Here is a 7,610-nt window from a genome sequence, read left to right on the forward strand (position 1 = left end):
TTATATTGTATGCTCGTTCCTTGCTTTTAATTGTTGTTCCATTTGTGGTTGCTACTACTTCCACAGTGTGGGAGTTACAAAAATGGTCACAGTTATGCTATCTTAAGATAGAGAGCACTGATTATATGGGGATGAATGCTGCAAGTGGGCTCAGACTGAAAAATCTCAGAAGAATCTGGGTTGAGGCAGACTTGTTAAGCCAGCTCATGAAAGAACATGTCAATTGCTAGGGTTCATAATAATCTAAATACTTTTTGTCACACACTTTCTACAATGTACTTTCATTAACCCCCCCCCCCCATTTCAGTATTAGGACTCAGGAGCTCTATTTACTCATTCTCTTTTCATATAAAAGGAAAAAAGTAAAGGACCCTTGGATAGTTAAGTCCAGTCAAAGGCAACTATGGGGTTGTGGCGCTCATCTCGCTTTCAGGCTGAGGGAGCTGGCATTTGTCCACAGACCGCTTTCCGGGTCATGTTATTAATATTAATTAATTATATTATTATTATTATTATATTATTATTATTATTATTATTATTATTATTATTATTATTATTAGTGGCCAGTATGACTAAACCGCTTCTGGAGCAACAGAACACCATGACGGAAACCAGAGCACTATTTATCTACTTGCACTGCTATGCTTTCGAACAGCTAGGTTGGCAGGAGCTGGGACAGAGCAATGGGAGCTCACTCCGTCACAGGGCTACGAACCACCAATGTTCGGCAAGTCCAAGTGGCTTAGTGCTTTAGACCAGAGCACCACCTGTATATAGAACTAAGGATGCTGCTCTCACTAGCTTCACACTCCATCCCACCTACCCAGCCCCTCGCCAACCCTCTCCCTTTGCACATGACTAAGCTCCCCTCCTTTTAAAAGGTAAAGGTAAAGGACCCCTGACCATTAGGTCCAGTCATGGCCGACTCTGGGGGTTGCGGCACTCATCTTGTTTATTGGCCGAGGGAGCTGGTGTCCAGCTTCCAGGTCATGTGGCCAGCATGACTAAGCCGCTTCTGGCGAACCAGAGCAGCGCACAAAAATGTTGTTTACCTTCCCGCCAGAGCGGTACCTATTTATCTACTTGCGCTTTGACGTGCTTTCGAACTGCTAGGTCGGCAGGAGCAGGGACCGAGCAACGGGAGCAAGATAGGCAAGTCCTAGGCTCTGTGGTTTAACCCACAGTGTCACCCATGCCCTTCCCCTCCTTTTACACCTCATCAACTCCTTCTTCCCCTCCCTTTATACCTCACCCATATCATCCCTCCTCCTTCCAGCTTGCCTAAACCCCATTGCCTTCTGGCTCATCCAAACACTGCCACTTCCCCTCACTGCCCAGTCCCCCAAGCACTCACGTCTCACCCAAACCACCGTGCCCTTCCTTTCTAGCTTTGGGGTTACGTCTGATGTTGGGGTCTGCCTCGGGGGTTAACCAGCTATAGGGCCATGGTCCTACCTAGTAAAGCAAGGGCACAGAACTCACCATCCTCCAGATACAACATCGATCATCCCTGGCAGTGCTGTAGTTATGGGGGGAGGGCTAGCCAGGTTTTGTTTGTTTTTTTGCCCTGGGTAAAGCCTCCAGAGGGACATCATTGAGGCTCCCAGCCTGTGTATGTGTACACATGGGGTGTGTGTGTGCCAAACAATGTCTAAAGCCTAGTTTTTTCTCTGCTCCTTGGCCATGCTGCTTGGGGCTAATAGAGTACAACATTTAGAGCTTCATTTGGCGTAAAGGCCAAAGGGTTTTTATTCACTTACGGCTCCAGGGTTTTCTGCCTCCAGGTCACTGTTTTCCAACAGGGCTGTTCTTGCTTCCTCCTGCATGCTCTCTTCTTTGGTATCACATTACAAGACATTATTCCTCAAGGCTGCATCCTTCAGCTCTCAGAACTGCTTTTCCTAACACCTTTACCATTCCTGGAAGTTTGCCTCTAGTATCTCATTCTCATCCTTGCTGACAGGCTCCCCCATAGACTAAGAATGTGGATAGCCACATCCCCTAGTACGGTCCTCCACCACATTCTGTATTATTATTTTATTAAATTTATTGATCACTTATTGATCAATTTATTGATCACCCCTTTTACTGAAGTAGCTCAAATATATAATATATATACAATACTTACAATATATAAACAAACAAACATATATAAACAAACAAACAAACAAACAAACAAACAAACAAACACATACCTTAATAGTAGCATACAGGAAAACGAAGAAAAATCTAAAAGACAACCCTGTTTTTAAAGGTAAAGGTAAAAGTAAAGGGACCCCTGACAGTTAAGTCCAGTTGCGAACGACTCCAGGGTGTAGCGCTCATCTCGCTTTAAAGGTCAAGGGAGACGGCGTTTGTCCACTTCCACAGACAATTTTTCGAGGTCATGGGGCCAGCATGACTAAGCCGCTTCTGGCAAAGCCAGAGCAGTGCACGGAAACACTGTTTACCTTCCCGCCAGAGCGGTACCTATTTATCTACTTGCACTGCGTGCTTTCGAACTGCAAGGCTGGCAGGAGCTGGGACTGAGCAACGGGAGCTCACCCTGTTGCGGGGCCTCGAACTGCCAAGCTTCCGATCGGCAAGTCCAAGCAGCACAGTGGTTTAAACCACAGCTCCACCCGTGTCCCAAAGGTAAAGGTAAAGGGACCCCTGACAGTTAAGTCCAGTCACGAATGACTCTGGGGTTGTGGCTCTCATCTCACTTTAAAGGCTGAGGGAGCCGGCATTTGTCTGCTTCCGCAGACAGTTTTTCCTGGTCATGTGGCCAGCATGACTAAGCCGCTTCTGGCATCCGGTGATAGGCCTGGCAGAAAAAGAAATATGTTTTGTCTGACGGATTCCGCAAGAGTGGAACCATTTCTGAAAAGGCCAATTGTGTTGCCATACTCTAGACTTTCTGTAAAAGGACACATGAAGAAGGGTCTTAGTTGATGATCACAGGATCTGGGTTTGCTCACATGCAGAACTCATCCAGTCCTAGCAGGCTGCTCCATAGCTGGGGGTCTGGGCCAGTCTTAACCTGCTTTAGCAAGACTCTTGCCTCCACAGGCACAGCCTCCTGATGATTAAGACTCATAGTTCTGTTTTCCTATTTGCTTTTAAATAATATTCAAGGAAAGGGTAATAGCAGAGAGAGAGAGCTGGCTTTGCATGCAGAAAGTCCCAGGCTCCATCCCTGATTTCTCCCGGTAGGCCTAGGGTTGGAAGGACTCCTGCCTGATACTCTAGAGAGCTGCTGCTAGTCAGTGTAGACCAAGCATGGGAACTTGTGGCTTTCTACTTGTTGTTCAACTCCCATCAGGCTCAGCCAGCATAGCCAATGGGCAGGGATGTGAATGTTGGTACTTACCATCATAAGTTCCTTCTCTGTAGGAAGAAGTGGGGTCCATTATATGGGTTTTCTGTGCCTATTTCACCACTGGCAGGAAGTATTTAAAAACAAACAAACTTTGAGGAGGGTCACAGATTCCCAACCCCAATATAGACAGTGATGAGCTAGATGAATCAATAGCCCGATGTGCATTAAGGCAGCTTCTTACGTCCTTCTGCAGACTGTTTTGATGTTCTCATTTACTCCATCTTGTTTCATTCCCCAGCTCACCGTTTTATGCCTGGTAATTGCTACACCACAGTAACTCCAGCGCTACACATTACTCTAAGCAGTGGAAAGTTCCATGGACTGGGTTTGATTGCCTTTTGGTGATAAAGCGCTAGAGACTTAAGGGTCTTCTTCAATCTTTGCTCTCTTTACAGAATGACCATATGAATTTGATCTAATTCACAAACCTGAGATAACAGGCCATTTATCTCATGCCTGCCCCATTCACATGTAAATGAAGGGAGGATCTTTCTTTAGACAATAAAAGGACTCCTCAGAAGAGGCAGCCCTCTCATGCTTTTCCTAATTGTTGCGCCAGCCGCTTTTATATACCTGTTATTCATAATTGCACTCTTTCTCCAGGGAGTTCAGGTTTGACCCTCACAACAACCCTCTGGGTTGGGCTAGGAAGGCTAAGAGAAAGAGTCTGGTAATGCTCCTGAACTGCTGAACCAGCCCCCCCCCCCCGACACAATTCAAGGCCCTGGGTTAAATATGCTTGAAAAACATACTTGATTCACTCACACAAGCATTTAAAACTGCCATTTTGGAACATGTGAGTCACTACGAAATAAGATATATCGAGAGAGAACTGGTATTTCTCACTGAAATGTCTTTGCAAACCATCGGGGATAACCTGACTGGCGGTTTGGTATAAAATATAATACATGCATAAATATTATTCATAAAACAAATCATGTACAAAGTCTTACACGACTTGGGGCCTTAGAGTAAAGACAGACAGACTTTCAAACATGCTGTGGAAAGGAGAGAAATACACATTTCCTGAATTCCAAGGCATTTGTTTTCAGGGCAGAGATTGACTGAAGCTTAATTGACAGCTATTGCTTCAGAGAAGCAGCAGCTCAGACTGGGAGCCTGCATATGAGCTGAAGGATCTACCTCTTCTTGGCTCGCAATCAGGGCCTGATCCATACCAGTGTTTCCATGTGCATACCCAGGGCTGTTCTTTTTCAAAGCAGATTTTCCAATTCCGCAAATTCCCCACCAGACACCCCAAGCTATGTTTTAAAAAAAGTCAAATGAAATCTGGACGAAGAGAAAGCAAGTTTTGCTCTTTGTTTACACCCTCTGTCGGTGGTTGTTTCTTCATAGGAATCAGTGATTCTTGTCTGCTGTACAGCGATGATTCATTTATGAATCTGCCTTCATTCAGTAACCAACAGGTACAAAATCAAGAGTGGTTTAAGGGTATTTAGAAGGATGCAATGAGGCATTTCCTGCCCAAAGTGATGAAGGTGTGCAAGAGGAGGTTCCGGCCCAAATGAAGGGTTTTAATACCATTTGGGCAGTTTATTTAAAGTATGGAAACTGAGTGCATTCTACCCTTATATAATTTGGGTACATACTTTCCCTGGCATGGCCTGTCATTTGAGTCCTTAATAAGCACTTTTGTCCAACATCTCTAATTTCCCCCAATTTTTCAAGCTTCGCATTACTGCACAACATTATTATTTTTTTGCAATTCCACATTTTCTGCCTATCTGTACACACTTACCTTGTATTTACTCTCTTCCTTTATAGCCTCAAAGGCAGGTAACTGGGCACAAATTGGACAATAATAACTCTGCCACTCCTGCTTTGTTTGCTGTCCCCTCTGTTCCTGCTGCTGCTGGAGAGGTGAGGGGGAAAAGACTAAACCTGAGAGCCTATGAAACTGGTGTGGAGACCTGCAGTCCTCGGGCAGGAATGCCAAGCTCCTCAGGAACATTGGCAGTGGGTCAGTGCCGAAGGGTCCCACTTTCCTTGCTTCTCTTTGGAGAACATATCAGGTTCAAAGTCAGGGCAAGGCTGAACTCTAGGAGACAGACTGATTTGGCCACGGTCACCCAAGTCTTAGTTACATTCTGTCTGGATTACTGTAACACACTCTGCATGGGGCTACCTTTGAAAAGTGCTCAGAAACTTCAGCTGGCTCAAAGAGCACCAGCCAGATTGTCAGCTGGGGCTGGTTCTAGGGAGCAGACAATTCCCTTGCTAGAACACCTTCCAGGCTACCGGTCTGTTTCCAGGTACAATTCAACATTTCCAGGCACAATTCAACATACAGAGCTTCATAAAGCCCTGTACAGCTTAGGTACAGGCTATCTGAAAGACCTTATTCCCTCATATGAACTTATCCAGGCTCTGACATCTTCAAGGAAGGCCCTTCTCTCAGTCCTGCCACCAAGGGCCTTCTTGGTGGCTGCTCCCAAACTTTGGAACTGCCTCCCTAGAGAAGCTGGACTGACTTATACCTTGGTCTTCATGTTTAATTTTTTAAAAAATATTGCTTCCCCATTCCCTATGTTTTTATCTGTTTCTATTTTAGCTGTAAACTGCCTCGAATCCCTGTCAGGGAAAAAAGTGAGGCATAAATAAAAATAAAGATAATAATATGTGGTAAAGATTTCTGTGTATCAAACACAAGCAGCAGTAAGATCCATATATAGGAACATATACTTTTAATATGCTTTAAAGAACAAACACATGAGAATAAGGCAATGGACAACAAAACAAATAGCACAGTGAGCAATAATGCTATGGAACAACCCATTATAGATCGGTTCCAACCATTAAGTCTGTGTACACACCAAACATTTAAAGAACCCTCTGCAAGAATCCTGGGAACTGTGGTCTGCCAAGGATGCTGGGAATAGCGCTGTGAGGGATAAACTACTAGTTGCTAGTATTATATTTCTTTTGCAGCAGGGTGGTTGCTGCAAATTTGTGGTGTGTATACAGCCAAAGTTTTTTGGTGCCCAGGTGCAGCCCCCCCCCCCATTCCGGGAGCCAGACCTCAGATCAAGGAAAACACATAACAACATATTTGGGATTAAAATGGCCACAACTTTATTAAAAATTCAAATGTAGGAAACCTTGGCTTAGGCATTGGGCATGTATCCTTCTCAGCCCCCCACTGGGAGAATGAGGCAAGACAAGGTCAATTGGGAATATGGGGACACTTCAAAACATGCGTTTACACAGCTGGCCCCCTTCCGTGTTGCTGAGGGGAGTTCTATGGCCAACTGCTGTGCATTTGTCGTCAGCAACTCTCCTCAAGATCCTTCTAACAGGGAACCCTGATATCACCTCCACAAAACGGGTGAGTCACGACACCACCCCTTCTTTGATTGTTGGACTAAAGGATTTCACCCAAGGCCTAAAACTGCCAAAGTTGTGACAATTGCTACAGGGAAGGCAAAACCTGCAGAGCAGGGAAAATTCCTTCCTGGCTCTGAAAAGACAGCAACCATCGTCCAACTGTAGCAACACCCATGGACCTGGAAAGGAGAAAAGTTAGCCTGTAAGGAATGATGCAATTAGAGAGAGGGCTGGGTCGACTGGATGCTCTGGGGCCGACTGTGCTGCTGGCGTCAGCAGGGGACAAGAGTGAAGCCTGCTCACTCACAGTCCGCTCCTCTAGCCCTGGCCGCCATGGATTGGACAATTTGAAATTGGGTTTGGCGGGAACCCAGAAGGCACCGTGGCAACCAAGGGGGAAGGAACAATGGCCAGCAGAATGGCGTGGCTTCGGAAGGACGGTGGACTGCGTGCCAGGCTGCAAACCTCATCTACTGCTGGACCCAGTGAGTGGGCATTTCAAATACTGTATGCCCTAATTAGTCCCAAGTATTTGGGAAAGATTTTCTAAATAATCTTCTTTGGGCAATGTGTCCCAATAATCCTCTTATATGACTGACTGGATATTCTCAACCAATTCATCTGCATGCTGGCTAAGGCTATAGCCTTTTGTATCAGTTACAAAAAAATGGAAAATATGTGACATACTAACATATAATTATGTAAATAGATAGCCGGCTTTCAACAAAAATAAAACTGTTTACTGTAGCTAAAAGACTTTTTATCAGTCACTGGTGTGTAAGAGGAAATATTTTCACATATTATCAAAAAAAGTTTCGTTCAAAAGCCTTTCCCAAGGACTTGGGACATGGGCCATTTTTGAAAAAAAGATTTAATCATAGAATTGTAGAGTTGGAAGGAACAC

Source organism: Podarcis melisellensis (assembly GCF_964234715.1).
Source record: "Podarcis melisellensis genome assembly, chromosome: Z".
Lineage (NCBI taxonomy): Eukaryota > Metazoa > Chordata > Lepidosauria > Squamata > Lacertidae > Podarcis > Podarcis melisellensis.